Below are 23,783 nucleotides of genomic sequence, written 5' to 3' on the forward strand. Positions count from 1 at the left end.
ACAGGCATCAACTGAACTTGACCTTCACTATCTGAGAGGCCTGCTCTTAAGGTTCTATTCATCTTAAACATAGAGCAACATGTATCAGCATAAGGTGTGTACACAGAGGGGGCCGCGGAATGCAAGACAGGAGGAGGCATGGAAACTGGGATGGTCTGCGTGCAAAGGAGAGTTGAGAAAAGTAAGGAGAAAGTTGAGGGGGAAGGTAGAGAAGGTGCAAATGGGGGTGCAAAGAGGGGCTGCAATAAGGAGAGAGTAGGAGGCACAGAAATGGTGGTGAAGGTAACAGTAGGGACATGAAAGGGTCTGAAGAACTGGATAAGAAGGTGGCTTTATAATTTGGTAGAAGGTGAAAGGGGTGCTTAGTAGTTGCAGCATGTGGGAGATGGAAGATCCAAGCAGTTTCCATGGGTGCTTTATGTGCAGTGGGGGTTAAACAAAAGGAGGGGGGAGGCATGAACATGAGGGTGATGGTGGAAACAGGGTTGCTGTTGAATAGTGACTTCAGAAATGGGGTTGAGGTCCAAAATAATTTATTATTATTATTATTATTATTATTATTATTATTATTATTATTAAAAACATTGCCAGTTTGTATCCCACCAGCTCATATGTCCAAAATGGCAAAGAAAACTTAACAAATTTGTATTCCAATCGGAAAGACCACACATTAAAACATCTTTCTTGTAACTTCACCCAATGGTTGGATGGTAGGGCCTCCCAAGTCTAAAGAGCTATTACAACGCATGTCAGCTCAGCAACATGACAGACCTAATGTCTGTTCATAAGGGAACTCAATGGAGTGCATAAGAGAACCTGGAAATAGATGGTGTCCTTGTAAAAGTAATACCTCCTTTTTTAAAAAAATAAAAAAATAAAAATAGATTACTCTCTTTACACTGGCTTACAAATCCATTCACACTTACAGCTTTCAAAATTTGTACAAAATGGGCAAAGGTTCTGGTTCCAGGCCTCTCGCCCATTATTCCATTACAGTTCTGCCCAGTTTTCAGAAAAGAGATTGGGAAGGTGAAAAGCAAGCGTAGCACAGTAGTTGCTGGGATTGGAAGAGGAATCTCTAGGGCAGAGTGGTCCAATGTGGGGCCTGAGGACTGCATGCAGCCCTCAAGGCCTGTTTTTGGTGGTCCTCAGCAATGTTATACAACCCCCAGCCCCTCCCCACCTACTTCCCAAAGCCTAGTTAGTGCTTTCCCAGCTTGACTTCTGCTGTTGGAGCTGTGCTGGGGGATAGAGAAGAACAGCAGAGTAGGGTGGTCAGAAGGTCGGTAGCCATTCCTGTCCATCACCTGTTCCATCTAGTGATAAAAGTGGACAGCTCCACACCTCCACTGTACAGCCAAATCAGAGAGCATCTATTTGGTAAACATAGGCATATGCCTAGTTTGTTTCTAAGAGTGTCTGAGGAACCTTATCTATTCATACTGGTGCCTACTTCTTTGACCTTTGAGAAGACAAGGCAAGGAGCTCTCTGGTTGGCTTAAGTGGTCATTAATCAACTACAGACCAAGACAATGTGCTCGTAACAAACCTGCCATTCTCCTTGAAATAACTCGTGACAACCTTATTTTCCAGGGCCCTTACATTTTACACAAGGGGATACTGTCCCAATATAGATCCAAGCTTGAGAGCAGCAGACACTCTTAGAGAGGCGGAACAGGTCTGTGGAGAAGCCTATGAATAGAAAACACAGCGTCAGGCCCACACTTGAACCTGAATCCATGGCTCTGATGAATGGAGCCAATGAATGTGCCTCCCTGCCAATGTGGGCAGCTGCTCTTGAAGGCTCATTTGAAACAACGAGAAACCTTTCATTAGTCAGGGAGTGACTGCCAAATCATGACACAGCCTTTTCCCTGCTTTCCAACTGTGCCTGCCCATTGCAGCTGTTGGGTCTCCTTTTGCTTTGGACAGTGAGAACAGCAAGGCATTTTCTTGCCTTTTCAAAAAGCCGTCAGCAGGGACCATTACAAGCATCTGAGATATGGTCTCCCTCTTAACTCAGCTGCTGGGGCATGACTCCAGAACTGGCCCAAGGCACTTTGCCTGATGGTGTCCCCCCAATTCTACATGCAGAAGTCAGCCAAACAGGCACTTAGCTCTTTCTTCAACACTGGCAACAGGACAGCATCTTCCACTTCTCCGGGAGTTTCCCAAAACTGTGGTCCATGAGCTTCAGTCAGGTGGTGCACAGCATGTCTGTAAAAATAGAATTAAAAACCATGCAGTATCTAGCATATCGCAATTGCTACAACAGGCAGAAAAGCCATTAAGTGGTCCACCAAGACACACAGCAATTTCCAAGTGCTTCATTGGCAGAGATGTGAAAGCCTGGGAAAACTGGAGTGGGAAATGGGGCCCTCCGCATTTTGCTGGGGGTTTTTTATTCACAGGTCTTCATATTGATATTGGGGGGAAGCAGTTAGGAACCACTGCCCTCTGCTAAGGGCAGCAGGCTAGCTTAGGGGATGCAGATATCTTTTCCCTGTAAGATACTCTTAATTGTTTAAGGCAGTTCTTACCCCATTGTATCCCACCACTAGAACGACTTCCAATGTGGCTGAGAGCAAACATCAGAACTGTCAATCATCCATCTCATATCCTCCCACGTGCACCCTTTTTTAAACATCCATCCATTATCTAATCATGAATATTTTTATGTTGCATATATGAATGTTCTGTGTTCTTGCCAGCTAATTATGAGACAACAAGAATAGTGTTCTGGCTTTTCTAGGAATGGAATTGAAGATGCATACACACACAAATACGCATGTACATAGTTATTATTATTTATTGAATTTATATACCGCCCTATACCCGGAGGTCTCAGGGTCACAGAACAAAAACAAAATATAAATCCACACAATATATAATCAAAATAACAACCCAATAATCCCCCCCAAAGAAAACCCCACATTTTAAAAGGGCATAGGATGTCAATCAAATCAACCAAAGGCCTGGTTAAAGAGGAACGTTTTTGCCTGGTGCCTAAAGGTGTATAATGAAGGTGCCAGACAAACTTCCCTGGGGAGAGCATTCCACAGACAGGGAGCCACTGCAGAAAAGGCCCGTTCTCGTGTTGCCACCTTCTGGACCTCTCGAAGAGGAGGCATATGAAGAAGGGCTCAGAAGATGATTTCGGGGTCCAGGTAGCTTCCTATAATCACGTTCCTATAGAAGCCAAAGTACCGCTCCTGTTATCTCATAATTAACTGGCATCAGCAGAGGATGTTCAGCTCATTTCTTCTTCCATTCAGGACAGCTGCTAAGTGTCTGAGGACTAGGAATCTCAAACGCTTGAATAAGCACTTTTAAAAAAATTGTAGATTTATTTAGAACTTTTGTATTCCACTCTTCAGCCTGAAAAGGCTCCCAGAGGAGCTTACAAACCATCAGTTGAAACAAGACAGTCCCTCCTGCAGGCTTGCGACTGAAAAGACACAACACACAAGGGAACAGGAACAGGGAGGAGGGGGAACTGAGGTGCCAATTGCTGAAGTTAAATAGCAGCTCTTACAGTGAGCAGCTGGAATCAGTTGAGGGACACGAGGTGACTGATGGAGTTGACCTTTCAGATCAGTTGTCCCTACAGCTAACTTACAAGGCAAGATGTGTCTGGAGAGCAGACTGCTTCATATGGGCTAACCTGTGCGCTACTGTTGATGCCTTTCCCTTCCCAGCTGTTCAATCTTTCTAATGTCTTTTATTCTCCTAAGTTCAGTGGTGCAATGCAATTACACTATTGAGAAAGCCATATTTGTTGGTAGAATGATTATTAGAAGGAAAGTGGGGAAACTCCCACATGTTGATTATAAATATTTGTTGATAAAAAAGGAACTCATAAGTGAGAAATATTTATTGGGAAATAACTGTGTAATTCTGTATATTCTGTACAACCATGTATAAAGATCTCCACATTTGATGTAATCAGTGATGTATGCTAAAAACAGAAGAAGATCATCATGGGTTAGATCTTTTATGGACAAAGCTCCTGCTTCCCCGACACCTTAGAATTGCACCTTTACTATTAAATGGAAAATTATTTTGTGAGTAACACATTTCCCTAGAAAATCACTGTGAAACTGCATACAATTTGTCCATTTCATCACCTGAGAGCCAAGTCACATATTATGTGGCAGCCAGTTTGCACTAGCACCCTCCATTGTTTCCCCTAGCAAGCATCAAATGTTTCATGTGATTAGAGGTTTCTTAAACAGAGGTTGGATGGCCATCTGTCAGGGATTCTTTAGCTGAGCTTCCTGCATTGCAGGGGGTTGGACTAGATGACCCATGGGGTCCCTTCCAACTCTACAATTGCACAATTCTAGGAGCATCACCAGAGAACCAGAACTGGCTGCAGCCCCCTGTCACATGCCCATGGCGTGTTCAGGAATATGCATTTGCCCCTTGTACTTCGTGCATTTATTACTCCAGCGTAACCTGGCTGACACATAAAGCGTGAAACATTCTTACATTCTAGTGGTGATGCATAGAAGTGATTGGGAGAAGAACGGACTTGCTGAAAACCAATCAGAAGAAATCTGATCACGGACTATTGTCTTGACAAAGAACCCAGAGCCTGCAAAGCATACCAAACAGTTTATCTATTTAATGTTTCAGTGAGCCCTAGTAGCTTTGGGCTTCTGCTTGTTCCCTCTGAGAGAAATCCACTATCTTGAAAGCATTAGAGATTCAAAGGAAAGGCTGTTTTTTTTAAAAAACAGAATGTGCAGCAAAAGGTAGATTGCAAATATTTTGCTCACTCTGCATATTTCAGTGCTTGCTCCACAGCTAAGGGTGCATTTACACCTACCTTCTCAAGCAGCAGAAATTAACTCAAGAGGCAACTTCAGCAGTAAAGTACGGCACTTCTGTGCTGTCCACACTGCCAACTCAGTGGTGAGTAAACTGCTACTTATTTTGGTGCATTCACACCTACTGGGATTAAGTACTTTCACGCTGAAGTGACTGGTGCTGTTTCAGAGGGTAAATGTTAATGGCCTTAGGAGATGGAGGTATTTCTGAATACACAGTTTTGTTTTGTTTTTCCAAGAACAACTCTATGATCTTCTCAAGTGGCACCCACTGCGTGCATGGTGTGTGTGTTTTTTTAAAAAATCAACAACCAGTTATTAGTATTGTACATGGTATTAATCTGCAAATTTTGAAATCACTGAGCAGAGTTGTGTTATCAAAAGAAACTGTACTAAACTCATATATTTTTTATATCTGTGGCGTTTTCCTATCAGTACAGAGTGGTGAACGAGTATCCTTGTAGCTGACTTGCAAGAGTGAAATATTCAGAGTAAATAGGAACATGCAGAAAATATTTGTAATGTTAACCGTTCTGACGATTTATTGAAAATAGTCTGCCAAAGATCATTCTCTAAATATCTGTAATGTGTATTTTCTTTCTCTCGTTATGGATCTTGTTGTGGCTATGGCTACTCGATCACCTGCACTCTTCCTTGAGATTCACTCTTTTGTATGATGAAGTGGAAAGAGGGTCAGACATTTTATTTTATGTCAGAGGGTAGCTTTTCATTGGCTAACAGCCATTAAAAAGAAGTGCATTATAATATGTGAATAGCATCTCGAAAAAGTAGGCTGGAAGGAATCTCAATGATTATTTAGTGGGAGGGTGCTCTGCACTGAGGCAGGATCAAGTAAACAAACGTTGCACAACTGCAGGCTCTAGCCCTAATACAGCAAAGGGTGACCCATGCACAAAGGGTTGTTTAAGGAGCACAACATCCTTCCCGTTCAAAAATCCAGTCTGCACATGCCAGGGAGATCCCAATCAAGAGGCCAACAAGCACAAGTGCAGGTGGTGTGCCACTAATGTGCTCACTGACACCTAGACTGGTCTTTTTCCTTGCTGTGGAAGGAAAGCAGTTGGGTCACTCCCGTCTATTAATCATTGGCTCCAGGGAGCAGGGTCTGTGTGAGGGCTATTATGCTCATAAATCTATGGATCAGGGCATTTGGCTGCAACCTAGAATATCAAGAGCCATGCCTATATCTGAGCTTTCATTGTCATTTCTGCTGCAGCGGTTCATACTGCTGAAGAGGATAGCAGCTGCTCAGTTTGAAAATTGGCTTGTCTCTTCAGTTGTCAGAACTGCTGGAACAGAAGCTTCAGCACAACATCTGGCTATGTGCACAGTTCTCTGCTGTGCAGGCAAATCACTTCTTTGCACTGTGGCCAGCTAATTTCGCTAATATATTTAATGGAGACACCTCCCCACAAACACCTGTAATCCAGAAAGATCTGAAGACACCACTTGTGACTTCGATCATAGAAACACTTGCATAGTTTATTTATTTTACATACATAGCCTGGTTTTAGTCAAATAACAATGGGTTTAAAAGGATACAATATCATCATTCTAATATTAAATTTAGAATCAATTTTTGATTGAAACCTAAAAAGATGGTGTTGCTGGTGCTACACATATTTGGCCCAGCCACCAGATCTAACAGAAAGATCTTGCAATGGTTGTATTTCCACATTATTAGTTAAATTAGATTCAAACCTAATTGTCATGACTAAGAACCCAAGGAATTATAGCTCTCTGCTGGAGGTGGCATTCTCTAAGATTTTTCAGAGGCTTCGGAGAATTACAGTTCCTGGGATTCTGCAGGGGAGGGGAGCCATGGCAATTAATTCATATTGAAACCAGTTAGAATTCGGTCTTAGGCTTCAGTGGGATGTAATTCCATAATTGTGGGACAGCCACCAAGAATGCCTCTCTATGCATCCTCCCTGTCTAAACAAAATATATGGATGGGATAAATAGCTTTAAATCATTAGCTTACTCCTTAAAGGTTTACAGCATTGCTGTCCTGGGCTGAGAAAACACCACAGTGCAGATCTGACACATTTTTAAAAACCCAAAGAGGCTGATATGGACCACTTCCCCTAAAACATTATGTTATAAACAACAACACACCAGGATAAATTGCATCCTAAAGTAATACATACTAAAGAGAATTACCGTACATTGCAAGGCATATACAGTTGAATTACAACTTATATAGGTCAAGCTGGCAGGTTTACAGTGGTTCTCAACCTGTGGGTCCCCAGATATTGTTGGACTATAACTCCCATCATCCCTGACCACTGGTCATGCTGGCTAGGAATGATGGGAGTTGTAGTCCAACAACATCTGGGGACCCACAGGTTGAGAAACACTGGTCTAGGATAAGGTGTGCTGTCTGTAGCAATCCCATTAAGGTGAACCCCTAGGTTCTGTATCTCCCAGGTGTTGCTCCTTCCCCTCAAATAGATGAGAATCCCCCAGAACCAAGAATTATATGTTCACATAAGAATAAATGCAGAACTCTGGATTGGAGGAGAAGATGGAGTTAATTCTCTCACCATGATATGTGCTTTAAAATACTGATGCAGGTGTTGGGTTGGAACCAGCCCTTGTATGTTTAGGGCAGATCCCCTGAAATCAGTGGGACTTGAGTTACTCATGACTACTCTAAGCATGGACTAGGGCTACAGTCCTATGCACAACTACCAGGAAGTTAAGTCCCAATGAACTCAGTAGGACTGTAAATCAATATGCACTGTAAATCTGTGCATAGGATTGCATTGCAAATAATATATTCGAAACATAAGGCTTATATTATAGTACATTGTTTTAATAAAAGCTTATTACAGTTATAGGGCAGAGAAAACCTGCCAGAACAAACATACCAAATTAAACTCACACAACCCTGTGGCTTTGCAAGACAGAAAAGGAAGGGAGAGAATTAATTCACAAAATTAATTTTCACTTAAGATAGCATCCCTTGAAAGCAATGGACTTTTCTTATCCATTGTGATTGTTTTTAGGCTTGTTTCTTCTTCGAGTAAGATGAACTCTGGTGTAATCTTTTCAAAAAGGGAACATGTAAACATTTTGGGCTCAGGTATTTTATTTCTGAGCAGAGCCATAATTTCTTATTTAAAAATAATAAAGGAACTTTATAAGAATTCATTGGTTTAAGGGTACCGAATCCAACAAAGCACTTAAGGTGGTGCTTTAAGACGGATCAGGAGCCTACTAAATACCATAATGTATAAAGTGTATTTTCTAAGTTTTAATGTTTGTGTTTTGTGACTCAAGATGCCCAATCTGGTCAGTCTTTAAAAATAAAAATAAAGAGTAAACCTAACATCGTGACTATATATGTCGAGAAGCTGGACATTAAATGAACGTGATGTTCGCATAGCATTGTTGTTATATCCATGTGATTTTAAAATGGTTAGCAATTTTTGTAGCCATGGGAATGACATGAAGATGAATACCTAGTACTATGTACGATCATCTCTCTGTGTCCACCAGAACCCAACTGCGGTGTGGCGGGTCATTGAAAAAGATTCATGCAAGTTGGCTTGAAGAAGAAGAAGAAGAAAACAACAACCTGGGTTTATGATCACTGTGCATTTTGTTAACAAGTGAATTCAAATAGTTTTATTTTTACCAAAACTGATAATCTTTATTCCAGTGTAAATGCAATTGCTGATTTAAAAAGAAAAAAAAGAAACAAACAAAATATATGTATATTATTTGGATGGTTTATATCATCTTTGTCTAAATACATTATAATGGAAATATGTTAAAAGGTGTGTCATACCACAGTACAAAAATAAATGACTTTTTTCCTGCATGCTTGCCTGAGGTATGTTGTGATTTGAATTGCCTTATAAGCCAAACAAAACGAAAGGGGGGGAAAGAAGGTTGTATGTTACTACATAACTCAGAAATGCTTGGACATTGTTTCATCACATTACATGTGTATTTGATGCTGTGTTATGTCAAAATTCGGACAAGTTGTCTGTCATTCTATGTATGTTGTGGGAGACCTTTTATCTTGTTAAGCTGTATTGTGTAAACCTCTCATTGCCTGAAATAGTCAGAGTTGTATAACTCAGTGTCTCCAACTAACTGTTTCCTAAACTTAACACATTTCCTAACACTAAAATATAGATGTTTGTAAATTCTTCATTCATTTTGTCTCCTCTTATGTATTCCAAATCAGGCTTTTATCTCATGAGGGAAGCAACAACCTTCCATTGCATTTAACAAGTCTCCAGAACATTGTTGTCTCTTCACAATATATGTCAACTAAGTTTCATTCAGCAAATGCACCTAGAATTATGAAAATGTTTAGCTTGCTTCTGTGGTCCAATCTAACATGTTCTTGTACACTGTTTGTATTCCACTCCACTCCCTCCCCCCCCCCCATGCTTTCTGCGACATTTCCTTATTTAGGGCATGAAAACAATAGTTGTCATATAAGATAGTCTTTGCCAGGCCCTCCAGATGTTTTGTGCTACAACTCCCAGCAACTTGGCGCTGGAGGGTCCAAAACATCTGGAGGGCACTCAGCTTGACAAAGACTGCTATAAAATAACACACACTTCTTCCGCTGTGGGATTTATTTATTTCATTTTAAAATTATATGTTGCTCGGTTGTATAAAACCTGAAAGCAGTTTACAAAAGCGACTGACTGGAGAAGCTTGCAAGGACTCCAGTATCACAGGTAAGTGCTCTGTTTAGATTTCGCAAGAACCACCAAAAACTGGCTTTCCAAACTTCACCTGAGAACAATACGGACCTCTGGCCTGGCTGCCATCAAAACTCTGAGAGAGTGGGGTGCAGAGAACATTTTGTCTGTTATACACATTCATGTAAATTGCATGCATAGGAACAATAGGGTCCCATGGAGCACACATGCCTCTCACTGCCCATGTGGGTGAGGTTTGTTCTGAACTGTTGATGATGTATCGTAGGACCGTTAATGTTTTCCTACTATGTCTTTAACCCAGAGAACAAGCATCCTTCAGTACTTTTATGTGAAAGCAGGCTCCAACAGACTCATTAAAACAACGTAAGGAATACGGCCCTCAGCAAAGTGAATATGTAGGGAGTGGGGAGGCTGGTCAATGATCTTTAGTATGAGAATGGCAGAAGGGACTCACCAGGTGTTGCTTCTCAGCAGAGGGAAGGGCTATGCAGAAGAGAGGTCAGCATGGTGCAAACTAACCAGCAAGACCAATCCAGTATATTTGCACCACTGTGGTCTAAACCACTGAGCCTCTTGGGCTTGCCGATCAGAAGGTCAGCAGTTCGAATCCGCGCAATGGGGTGAACTGCCGTTGCTCGGTCCCGGCTGCTGCCTACCTAGCAGTTCGAAAGCACACAAAAGTGCAAGTAGATAAATAGGTACCGCTCCAGCGGGAAGGTAAATGGCATTTCCATGCGCTGCTCTGGTTTCGGTGTTCCGCTGCACCAGAAGCGGCTTAGTCATGCTGGCCACATGACCCGGAGAAACTGTCTGCGGACAAACGCTGGCTCCCTCGGCCTGTAAAGCGAGATGAGCGCCGCAACCCCAGGGTCGTCTGTGACTGGACTTAACTGTCAGGGGTCCTTTACCCTCTCCACCACTTTACCCTTGCTTTTTCCCTCCCAGTAAGCAACAGCAAACAAGCTGCTGGAAAGGTAGGGTAGCAGCTCTGCCCCACTCAGCAAGTCACTTCCCAAATTATTTGATAGCAAACACTTCATATGGAGGAAATTTGTGGCTTTCCATTGTTTGGAAAGTTCTATTTGGGTAAGTAGTGTGTATTTAAAAGAATTATTCACAAAGCATTTGTCGTCTTTCTATATGCTCAATAGTATTTCTATAAACAAAATACAAACACTGACATCACCACTGCTTTTTTTAAAGTATTTTATGCCCTTAGCATGCATTATCTATAAATATGAACAATTCCACACACAGAACATGGAACAAGATTGCATGAGGGATGTGTACAAATCAATAGGATTGTATTTTTAGTATGCCACATTTGTGGCACAACTAGAGTTTAAAAAATCCTAAGCAAAACATGACTAATCATATCATATATAAATGATATAGAACGTATTTATCATGGTAGCAAAAAACACAGGCATAGTCTCACAAATTTTATTAGTCGGTTGCTATGTGGATATATTTATTTACTTACTTACTTACTTTTACATCCCACCTGAGGATCTTGGAGTGGTATACACGATTCTCACCACCACAACTTTTATTATTACAACAACACTCTGTAAGCCAGAGCTTCCCAAACTTTTCATGTTGGTGACACACTTTTTAGACATGCATCATTTCGCGACACAGTAATTCAGTTTTACTAGCAAACGGGAGGTTAAACTAAGCCCTTCTTTCCAGCCCTGGAAGGAGCATGGAGAGCGTTCGTGTGACACACCTACACACTGCAGCTGACGCACAAACATGTCACAACACACTGTTTGGAAAACTCTGCTCTAAGCTGCACAACACAGTAGTTCAAAACAGACACCATTTTGTAAACACCGACAGGCCCCTTTTGACATTAGCCCAATGGCATATGAGGTGCTGTCGCAGCACTGCACCAACCACACTGAGATAGCGTTGAAAAGCCTGAGCTCTTGTGAGTTTATTATCTATGGTTCTCAAGCTGTGAGGTCTGCCCACACCAGGTGAGGAACAAAATACCTGGAAAGGTGCGTGGAAAACTCCAGGGGTGGAGAGGCCTATAACAAGCAAGGTGTGCGACACTTACCTGTCAGCAGGAGACGTTTCATACTGTAGCTGCCCAAATTGTTGTGGCAACTGCTGAGTGAAGTCTTGAAGGCTGCAGAGGCAGGCAGCACATGGCCACTTCCGACTACCTCAGCTCTACTCCTGCTTCCTTCCCCAATTCACTGGTCTTACAAAAGAGTCTAGGCCATCCCTTTTCTAATGCCAGCACACTTCCAGACCCATAAGTGTGCCATATTGGTTCATCCCCATCAACATTGCGACTGACAGTCTGTCTGTCATGTATAATATCTGTAACATTGGACACACATGGGCACCGTCAGCCTGAGATTTTGCCACCTGAGGCAAAGGACAATATGGCCTCCACGCCACGCCTTCCATTTTACATGCAGAAGCTGACTGGACTGAATCTCATTTTGGAACTGGCAATGGGGACAGCATCCTCCTGAGGACAGCAGAACAGCTTAGGGGGCACAGGGCAAGCTATCCTCAAAAATTTGCCACCACACCATAGCATCTACCATCTGAGGTGGCTGAATCACCCTGCCCAATGGTGGGGCCAGCTCTGCCTGCCAGCAGCCATCCCCTAGCGCAGGTTATGATTTTTATAATGATTTTTTTATTATGATATTTATTAGTTGCTTTACCTACCGAGTAACTCAAAGTGACTTACAGTAAACCAATAAAAACCTAAAAACACAGCCATATAGGGTTACCATGTGTCCTCCTTTTCCAGGACACACCCTCTTTTTCAAGGATAAAAATTCTGTCCGGGTGGATTTTTTTAATTTGCCAAAATGTCTCTGGCTATACTTTCTGGATGAGACATAGACATAACCTGGTGGCTGAAGACTTGCTTTCCTCTTCTCTTCTCCTGCCCCCCTCAGCAATATATCACTGCTTCTATAGCCTACACATAGTAGGGGTATTTAAAATGAGAGTTGTCACAGTGTCCACTTTTTCTGCTCTTCAAAATATGGCAACCCTGGTAGCACAGCTAAACAAAAAGGCAGGAGTAAAGGCCCCACCCCACTAAAAGAGGCCACCATTGAGGGCCAAAAGCCATGGGGGGAAAGAAACGTGTCTGCCTGATGCCTAAAACTGGATAAAGATGGTGCCAGGTGTGTCTCCTTACACATGCACAGGCAGGTGCCTTTGGGATCAGCCCAAACATTTATGGTCTTTGCTGGGGCTGGTTCCTATGGCTAAGTTCCTCTATGCTCTTCTGTAAACAACCATGGGGCCTTAGGTGAGTGTGAACCGTGGCCCCTCTTCCCTTCCCAGAGCTATATTTCCCAGAGTTCCCTATTAAACCCCTCTGAGAATTGTAAGTCTGGGAGGGGGAAAGGATGGGGGGTCTCCTAGCAACTCTCACTGTCCTAAACAAATAACGGTTTATTTTGTTTATACCCCCACCTTACCTCCAAGGAGCTCAACATGGCATACATGATTCTTCCTCTCCCCACTTTATCTTTACAACACCCTTGTGAGGTAGCTGACCTTTGGATGAAAACAACCAGCCGACTGTAACCAACGTATTCACTGTCCCATTTTCCACCCCACTGTACAATAAGCCCTGCACAAGTGTTTTAGCAACTTAAAACTACATCAGATATTTACACAGTACAGTATATGCTTGCTGGGCCTGACTGCTAAAAGTCACTGCTGCTCCATGGGCTGTGGAGGAAAACATGGTGACATTTTGCTGTAACCATGGAAACCACCACAATGGAAAGCAAATTCCCTGAGAAAGGATATGTATAGCTAAGTGTGATGCAGCCCCCTCCTCTATGGCTCCGTTCTGAATGCCGGAAATTCTTATTTCCAATAAAGAATGCTCCGGGCTTGAGGGTTTTAGTGAGGCAATTATACAATCCCCACATCTCCCCAGATAAAATCCTGCCAATTTTGCCTGCCATGTCCTGTCGTCGTTCAGGCTGGGACACAAGGACAAGGGCCTCCATTGATCCATCATTTGCCTACCAGAGGCCAATGGTTTATTAAGAATCGCAAATGGAGCTATCCCCTCCACACTCTAAGTTCACATTCATTTCTTCCCCATCCCTGACTATATATGTATATATATATATATATATATATGAGTCTATACAAGTTTCAGGTTTTTAAATTTATGCATTTATTTATCTTATTATTACACTTATATTCTGCCTTTCCTCCAAGGAGCCCCAGGTAACATGCATGGTTCTCCTCCTCCCCAGTTTTTTTTCGTACAACAACCCTGTGAGGTAGATTAGGCTGAGAGACAGCAACAGGCCTAAGGTCACCCAGCATGCTTCATGACTGTGTAGGGATTTGAACCCTGGCCTCCCATGTCCTGGTCTGACACTCTAATCCAGGGGTCGGCAACCTAAGGCCCATGGGCCACAAGCGGCCCATGGGGATTGTTTAACTGGCCCATGGACCCCCGGCCCAGAGCAGAGCAGAGCAGAGCCGGTACCGCCTTCTGTGACACTGGCCAGCTTCCCATTGGCTGCATGAAGCTCCTGCAGCCAATGGGAAGCTGCACACGCCTCCTCCACACTGGAAGGAGAGCCGAAAATAGTGTTTGTGCATGCGTGCACACACACACACACACACACACACACACACACACACTCCGGTCCACTGCGGCAGCTGCAGCATTTGCCCAAGCCACAAAAACTTTGCTGACTCCTGCTCTAACCACTACACCACACTGGAGGTGCTTTTAATTTGGGGGTTAAGTCTTTCCCAGTGTGAATGCATCTCATCCTCTTCATGGCACGGCATAAAGATAAAGCTGTCATAACTCCTGCCAAAGATATTATGGAAGGCTGAGTTTGCAGAAAGCAGAGTGACTTTAGCTGCACTCTGGGGAAAATATCCTGCCAAAAGCCAAGGAGCGGGAGGGAAGTAAATCTGGAAGCAGCAACCGAGAACCCCTCTCCTCACTGAATGATTTAGAACTTTTCTTCAACATGCTTTGATGTACAATCTGCAGAGCAGTAATTGAAGAAAAGCTTGTAGGATATAAATCATAATTAAAGTGAAATGTCCCTGCCTTACATCTTGGAGAGGAGGGACTTGGAGCCGCTGGAATATGTAGGGAGGTGGGCTAATGATTATGGAAAGTAATCACGGCTTTGGAGGACTGGAGGAAGGAGTCATAGAATTAGCTAGCAGGACCAGTAGTCAGGGCTGATGGGAATTGTAGTCCAGAAACAGCTGGCGACCCAAGTTTGAGAAACCCTGCTTTAAAGCATGGACCTGTGCCGAGAAGCATGGCCTGAAAATAATCTGGATCAGTCCATACTGTTTGGGGTAAACAAAAAAGTGGGGCAGGAGGCGGAGTGGAATGGGGCATGGCTGCTGGATCACCCTACATTGCAGCATTTTGTTATGGGTCCCACTTGCTACAAATATTACCAAAATAACATCTACAGGAATGCAAAGCCATCAACCCAAGATTTCCCCGCCCCAACAATAAATAATTATTACAACTAACGCAAGCAATAATCTATTAACAAGCGTATATACAAAAACTATGCACCTTTCATTTCTGATGGCGATGTCTCTGGTTTCCATTTGGGTTGAAATTTGCTGGTGACGTTATTTCAGGGATTTAATAAAGAAGAGAAGATGACCCCTGGAAATACATATGATGGACAATAACATGTTGCAGTTAATGTACCTGTGACCATCCCAAAAGAAGGCAACGTTGTCTGAGAAAAGAGAGTAAAGGAATCAGACAACTCCTTTACTGCAATCAGGAGAAAGGTCGCAAGCCTTAGCTGTTAATCATCTCAAAATCCCAGCATGGTATTAATGCAGCTGCTTTCTATAGCTGCAGTATATTAGCAGAGTCAAGTTATATTAAACTAGGAACACAGACACAGGAAAGCTGGATCTGAAATCAGAATGATACTTTCATGCAATTGTAAAATGGTGTGGAATATTGGTTGTGGTTCTTTTTGTTGTTGTTGTTGTTGTTAACATTAGTGGGTGAGAGCCACTTCCATTCCTGCAAAATGGACCTTAAGTTGCGCATTCATGTTGTGGAAGTTCTCCCATATGAAATTATTCACTGCTATTGAGTTCAAAGAGATTGTTTTCATGGCTGCCAGCTCTTGACCGCATGGGACTATTTGCCTGAGGTAAAGTGAACTGAATCAGGATGCGAGCTTGTCTAGAACTCTTGAAATTCCACCAAACTATTACATAGTTAAAGAGGGTCTTCTTTTTTCTACAGAAATATAGAGTTGGATCCAGCCTAAGTAGTGCTAAGTAGTCCATTGAAACCCATATGAAAAGTGAATCATGATCAAAGCAGATCTCATTGATTTCAGTAGTACCTAAGGACTATAACTGAAGGGCTGTACTCACTTACCTGGTGAGCCCCATTGAACACAATGAGATGTGCTTCTGGTGCAATGGTACATTTTGAAGTGATGGAGCTCATCATGGCATCCTCAACAGCCATATACACACCCACACACACCAGGAGAATCTCAAAACTCATGGGCCGATGAGCACTTACTGTTCCCAACCCTAACCCTGTGGAAAGCTATCTAATTAGACTTTAATTTGATTTTGACCTGTTTTTAGGAGGTAATTTAATTATTGTTTGATTTTATACTAATGTTATATATCTGATGTTAGCCGCCCTGAGCCCAACTTCGGCCGGGGAGGGTGGGATATAAATAAAAGTTTATTATTATTATTTTGATGATGATGAGGATGATGATGTTGGTCCAGTAATATACATACAAACTTCCGCACTAGAAAATAGCAACACAGAGCATACAGTAGTACTCTATTTATCAGACTCATTATGGCCACAGTCCTATGCAGTTTCCTGGAAGTAAGCTCTACTGAACTCAGTGGTGCTCACTTCTGCTTGCATAGTCGACTAAACTTGTGGAATACACTGAGAGCTTTAACAAAAGATCTTCAGCCAGCTGAAATACAAATATTAGCTTTTAATCAGAAATGTAAACAATCTGGCAAAGTAGTGTTACCATTTAAACTACTTGTATGATGTCGGGACACCATCAAAGAAAAGGAAAGGGCCAGGCCTCTGCATATTTTCCTCATTTGCTGGCTTCCTTTAAGCTAATGTTAAAAAACAACCTTGAAAGACTCATTATCACCTCATTCACTTGCCAGAGCCCAGCGGATCTCTCAGTCCCCCAAGTACTCCAGCAGATCGTTCCTGCTCTGAAGAAAGTTTTGGAGCTCTACAGCCTCGCATCTCCCCACTACACCACTGGAGAGGTATAGGATTGTGCTGCAACTTAGGCTGGGTATAAACCATAATCCAAATGTCCTGAATTGTTTTTTGTTTGGTTTTTTAGGAAGGTATGAAGGTTCACCATCCATTATACTTTCACAACAATGGATTAAAAAATCTGTGTGCATTCTGAGCACTGAAAATACAATCCATACTGGGGAAAGATATATAAAAAGGTGTGCAACCTTTGTTTAACAAAATGAAAAAGTAATATTATTGCAGCGAATTTGGGTTTTATTTCAAAGAACGACGACAACAAAAAGAACTGAGTCCCATTTTTTTTAAAAAATGATTTTTGTGTGGTGAGTGAAAGAGAAAGAAAGGGGAGGAAATGTAGCTTCTTATCTGATCTTGATTCTTTGTAAGCAACCTGATCATTATGCTGCATATTATCTTGGTTTGTTGTTGCTTAGCTCAGAGGCAAAAACGTAGCTTTTCGCATAAGTAACCCCTTACATCTTTTTATTTAGGTTATTACAAAAGAATTTCCAATTAAATAAATCAAATGGGTCTTTTTAGGTCTGTTTCAGCCCAGTTTATGCAGACTGTCGGTGCGCAAGTAATTACTGCAAACGATGGACCCAGAGAGCAGATCAGGTTATATATTATACAGTACCTTCAAATATTCAGTGCAGTGCTGATGATGATCGCACTTATGATATTGTATACTGTGATATGCCTCTGAATTCAGTCCCTGCCAGTTTGCCTTTCCAAATATATTTGGCTACTTACTTGCACGCAATGGAAGTAATAATCCATAATTGTCTCTTGTTAGGGTTCACATTGAGTTGAACCCTCCAAGATCTTTGTGTGCGGAAATACTCCCTTATCGAGCTTTGTCTACTTTCCACCTTTAAAAAAATAATGCATATGTACTGTCATTTCTCCTGTAAGATTTTTCTAGGCTGTGGTGAAATGTTTCCCCATCGTTTATAGCTCAGTTGTCAGAAAACGCAAGTAAAAAACGCAGGAAATGTGTAGCTATTCGTGAGATGGAATTTCAAATAGTATTGACAAATTCCCTCGCTCCTAACCACACCAGCAGAAATTGATACAAGTGCCGTAATATGTTCTACAAGTCTTCATAGCTCAAGGAAAATAAATGCATATGGCACAAGCATTTTCCAAATCAATATTACCTAGAAATAAGCTGCAAGTAGTCACAAATGTTTGATTTATGCCAACCAGCCTTATTATTATTATTATTATTATTATTACAAGTGGTTAAACTCCAAGAGGAGGCATTCCATGGTGCTCAGTGAAGCCCAGTGGATGGTGAACTTTAGATGGGAAGGAAAATAGGTGGCATAATCTGGAAGCTTCGATTTGCAAATAATCCCAAATTATTAGACAAATATAAAGGGATGCAATGCACCATTTAGTTTTTTTCTCAGTCTTTTGAACCTTATTTCCCTATCTATGAACCTAACAAAATGTGTATATCATGTGGAAAAAAACCATCTAACCATTGCTCTGTATAGCACACACTGGGGGCAAATCTACACTCATGGTTTATAACATTAAGGAAGAATTAAGGAATGATTTTCATAACGTAATGAACATATTATGATTTGCTTGTAACATTAATAATAATAATAGCAATAATAAAAAAAATTATTTGTATCCCACCCTCCCTCGCCAAAGCCAGGCTCACAGCGGCAAACGTCTTATAAATAAGACAATATGCATAATACAATATACAATAGGCAAATAAAATAACATTCATTAAAATAATATAGAATACAGTAATATTAAATATTAGCATTTCAAAATTAATCAGAAATCCACTCTTAACAGTTACAGTAAGTAATTTATAAACTCCAATCAATAAAACACAGCAAACCACAGTGCACAACATAATACAATACGAGAAGCAGAGACTGGAGGGGAGGGCAAGGCAGGGGGAAAGAGGCCTTGCCAGATGGAGTCTCTACCCTCACAGTTCTTCCTCCAGGACCAACTTCCTCATGAAGAGTCCCAGGGCCGGAGGGGGGCGCAAGGCAGGTGGAAGAAGGCCTTGCCTGATGGGGTCTCTCCCCTATAATGTGTTATTACAATGCGACACCATAGGGTGGTGCAGAGAAACCAAGACCTGGCAATAGGGAAGCTGTTTTTTTACCAACAAAACAAGGTAGGAACATTTTTAATTTACCAATATGCCCAGTGACGTTTCTAATATCGTTCTAATAACGTTTAGGTGGTCAGTGTAGATCCAGCCAAGGAATCCAAATGGCCAGGTTCAAACCAGGCGGTCTAGGCATCAGCTTGGGGCATTTGCTTGGGCCCACAGACAGTACCAAGGCCCACCCGAATGTATCAGACACTCACCTGCCAATCATCTGATGGCAATAATGGTAGCAGGTAATTTGCAGGTGGTCAATCCTACCCACCACTCAAGGTTCAAAGGAGCTCAAACTCATCTGATTAGCAGTTACAGAAAGCCCCTTTGAAGTCCATTTGCAGCTGTGATTTGGATTGTAACCACAGCAAACAGGCAAAGCATCAATCGGCACTAAGAGGGAGCCCTTTCAATGCTGTCAGCAAGCCCTGCTTGAAAGGAACTGGTCAGCAGCTCACTATTAACTCTGAATTACTTATTTGTAGCAACATCCTTACCTGCTGCACAGCTGATGTCACACCAGGCGTGGGGCGCATTATATTTGACCTCGCAGGCCAAATTTGAGACTCATGCCACCCATGCGGGCCACAGGTACATGCATCACCACTGCAAGCAAGATGATGATGCTGGTGACCGCAGTGGTGCCATGGCCACCATGGGCTGCCCAAATGGCAGTAGGTGTAGGGAGGCCCACCCCTTCCCCTCAAAACTCTGGAGTCAGACCAAATCCTTGGCATCTCCAGTTAGATGGATCAGCCAGGATAGGGATGAGGAACTTGTGGACATTGTTGAACTCCACTCCCACCAAGGCCAGTTGTTGTTGTTGTTGTTGTTGTTGTTGTTGTTGTTACCCTGCCCATCTGGCTGGGTTTCCTCAACAGCCAGGGATGATAGCAGCTGTAGTCCAGCAACACCTGGAGTCCGATTCCTAAACTAGCAGATGATGAGAACAATCTCCGTCTGAGACCCTGGAGAACTGCTGCTGCCAGCCAGTGTAGATAATACTGAACTAGATGGACCAATGGTCTGACCTGATATAACGGCTGCTTCCTGCTCTGTCCTAAGACTCGCTCAGCTCCCTTCCTTCACATTCCTCTGGTCCTGCAATGCAGCACGAGAGAGCCTAACAGAATGTGTTTCTATTATCCTTGGCAAATTCATCTCATCATACCTAGGAATTCGTTTTCTCACCCTTTCATCAAAAAAAAGGGGGGGGGGTGATTTGCAATGAAATATGAAGTCCCCAGTGCTTATGAAGCTGCATGAATTGCCTGAAGAAGAGACTGCCACTTAAAAGTCTGAGATCCATCGGGGGACTTTGAAAGCTATATACTGCTCCTTTAATTAACCTAGTCGAGATAATATTGGGAGAGCCCCAGCTCCCAATTCTTTTGCACATCTCACAAGGGCTTAGAAAGGAATCTCTCACCTTGCCTGGGAAGAATGAAGCAGCCTGCATCATCTCTCCTGTTGTTCCTTGGCTTCTCAAAAATTAAAGCGAGTGAAATTTTAACCCCTTTCTCCTACTTCCTCTTCATACAACAGAAAGATTGAGGGGGAAAGTGTAACCTCTCCACTTTCAGACAAGATGGATCTTTCCTATTCTATGTACAGAACATTAGAAGAGCCAACGGTTAAATGAAATTTTCAAGTCAGACTAAAAAATAAATGGATTTGACACAAAGATATCAGATTTAGAAAAAGAACCTTTATTAAATAATAATAAAAATGATCAAAACCATATAAATTACTATTGGACTGGAACCTTAATGATGAGGAGGTGCAGGAAGTGATGGTGAAATGGGCACACGATTTTGGTTATCCAGTTGAGATAGAAAAATGGGAAAAAGTATGGAAAACAGATTAAAAATTCACCACGTGCTATCTGATAAAAGAAAACTTTTTGAAAATGATCCACAGATGGTACGTGACCCCAAGCAAATTAGCCAAAATAAATAAAAATAACAGTAATAAGTGTTGGAGATGTAAACAAAATGAAGGAACCCTATTCCACATGTGGTGGACATGTCGCTAAATCAAAAAAATTTGGGACATGGTTTATGAAGAACTAAAGAAAATGCTAAAACATACATTTTTAAAGAAATGTGAAGCTTTCCTATTAGGCATTTTAACGATAAACATCCCAAATATAAAAGAATGTTTCTTTATTTGACAACAGCAGCTAGAATATTAATAGCAAAATACCAGAAAAGTGAGCTAATACCAACAAAAGAATAGTGTGAGTATCTCAAACTAGCCAAAATGACAGAACTAATAAGAAACCACTCAGGTGACAAGGTAAAAAAGGAATGGGTTTGTTTCAAAAACTATTGGACTAAATATGGTTCCAAAAATAATACTTGGTTGTGCTTAGATTAATTTCACAGATATAATGGAAAAAATTATTTGAATAAAGGAATACAGATTATTGGTAACTAATGAGAAGTGTTGAAGCTGCAAAGAGATATAAAGGGAAGTCAATTAACATATCAGGAATTCAAAGAAGTATGGTGGAACAGGAAGAAAGTGATTGTAAGGAAAGAAAGAAAAGAAGAAATATTAATGTAATTTCTTTCTGGGAGCCTTTTGTACAGTGGTACCTCGGGTTGCATACGCTTCAGGTTACAGACTCTGCTAACCCAGAAATAGTATCTCGGGTTAAGAACTTTGCTTCAGGATGAGAACAGAAATCGTGCAGCAGCGGCGCAGTGGCAGCGGGAGGCCCCATTAGCTAAAGTGGTGCTTCAGGTTAAGAACAGTTTCAGGTTAAGAACGGACCTCTGGAACGAATTAAGTACTTAACCCGAGGTACCACTGTATAGCTATTTAAATTATGGTTTGTATCCTTTGAACAATTGTGTGCATATTTTTAATATTTTTTCTTTTTTGTATTTTTTCTTTTATTCTTTTCCTCTCCTTTTTCTGTATTTGGGCGTAATTTCTTATTTACCGGTACTCTTTTTCTCTCTGTAATTTTCAAAAATGCAATAAAAAAGAAGAGCCAACAGCCTACCAGAAAACCCAAAAGCAGTACCTGAGCACAACACTCTCCCCATTTGTGATTCCCAGCAACTGGTTTTCAGAAACATACCGGTACTGCCTCTGACAGTAAAGGTGGAACATAGCCATTGCAGCTAGAAGCCCACCAGACAGAAATCTTACGTCAGCACTGGCAAACAGCACATCATCTTCCTCAGCACCTGAGGGCAGCGGGGTAGCTTTGGGGGCACAGAGAAGGCAACATAGTGCACCTCGCTCTGTCCCCCAACATCTTGTTGCTTTTCGCTGTCCTTTAGTACTGTATCTGCCACCTGAAGCAACTGCCTCACCCTGCCTAAGGGTAGGGCTGGCTTTGCTTCCTTTGCAGCAGGCTCCCTGGAAACATCAGAAATAGCCCCTTTCTTGCCACTTCCAAGCTTCTTGAGAACTCAGCACAAAATGAAGGCAGCTTAGTGGGCCTCAACTGCTCTAGCTGGGTCCCAGCTCAGTGGAAGTACATATATTTTGCCTACAAGAGGTCCCAGTCTCTGCCACTCTAGAGTCAATGGGTGCACCATAGACAGTATCAAATTAGGTTAAGCGTGTGTCTTTGTATAAGACAACTTCCTGTGTCCCTAAATTTACTCAGCATGCCTTGTCTCTGCCAGCACACTAGACTATGCAGAGTCATTTAAAGCCACTGCTGTGAGAACCTCTTAAAGAGTCAGATAAAGAGCGTGGGTTAAATCAATACATAAAAACTCCCTTGTAGCTCAGAGTGCAGGCAACTCCTGAGTCTCATCAAGGGCAGGTAACCTTTTTTAAAAAAATGTTTACTAACTGCTACCTGTCATTGTGGCGCTGTGGGTTAAACCACAGAGCCTAGGACTTGCCGATCAGAAGGTTGGCGGTTCAAATCCCCGCGACGGGGTGAGCTCCCGTTGCTCGGTCCCTGCTCCTGCCAACCTAGCAGTTTGAAAGCACGTCAAAGTGCAAGTAGATAACTAGGCGGGAAGGTAAACGGTGTTTCCGTGCGCTGCTCTGGTTCACCAGAAGCGGCTTAGTCATGCTGGCCACATGACCCCGGAAGCTGTATGCCGGCTCCCTCGGCCAGTAAAGTGAGATGAGCGCCGCAACCCCAGAGTCAGTCACGACTGGACCTAATGGTCAGGGGTCCCTTTACCTTTTACCTGTCATGAGCTTTTGTTGTAAGCCAGATTACAGATTTAGAACAGGGATGGTCAGAAAGTAGTTTGAGATCTATTCGAACATCTCTGGCTGATTTACAGTAAATAAGGATTTCTGACTTTTTGTTGCTTAACAAAATCTACCCCACCCCAAATTAGGCTGCCGAAACAAAGAAAGTGTATAGGGAAACTGGGTCTGGATTTTTGTGTGTGAAAGGACTGTGAGCTCAGTTCTAGTACTGAAGGCACTTACCTGGCTGAAGAGGTGTCCTGCTCTTTCATTTTATCTTGCACTTGGCTGCTATTAGAACCTTGGGGTTCTAGACAAAAGAAAAACAGATCCCACAACCTTGAAGGCTACCCACCTCTGATCTAGAGTTTTTAAAATTTCTAGTTTCAGCAAGGAAGCAATATCGCTTAAAATCCCTTGATAGAATTCATAATTTTTAGTTGCAAGCAATCCATACTGGTTCATAAACACAAGAGGCATTGCACTTTCGTTGCCATCTTTCTGAAAGGAAAGGAAATGAATTACCAGTTAAAACAAAACCGAAAGGTCGCAGAGAATGAAAGTGCATTCTGGTAGTCAACCCAATCTAGGTCAGGAATCAGGACCTGAAGTGTTAAACAGAATATAAGCCT

General features: G+C 42.1%; 2 long non-coding RNA genes across 2 annotated transcripts; both read right to left on the reverse strand.

The window, feature by feature from the left end:
* Positions 1-866: 866 nt before the first annotated feature.
* Positions 867-12,913, reverse strand: LOC308473303. Its single transcript, XR_013984023.1, has 2 exons — positions 11,610-12,913; positions 867-2,217 (listed from the first exon to the last, which is right to left on the reverse strand). It is a non-coding gene; the product is annotated as an uncharacterized lncRNA (long non-coding RNA).
* A 7,750-nt stretch (positions 12,914-20,663) lies between these two features.
* Positions 20,664-22,957, reverse strand: LOC308473304. The gene is made up of 2 exons (XR_013984024.1): positions 22,305-22,957; positions 20,664-22,273 (listed from the first exon to the last, which is right to left on the reverse strand). It is a non-coding gene; the product is annotated as an uncharacterized lncRNA (long non-coding RNA).
* Between the last annotated feature and the right edge of the window lie 826 nt (positions 22,958-23,783).

The sequence above is a fragment of the Podarcis pityusensis genome (assembly GCF_964106645.2).
Source record: "Podarcis pityusensis genome assembly, chromosome: 3".
NCBI classification, from domain to species: Eukaryota; Metazoa; Chordata; class Lepidosauria; order Squamata; family Lacertidae; genus Podarcis; species Podarcis pityusensis.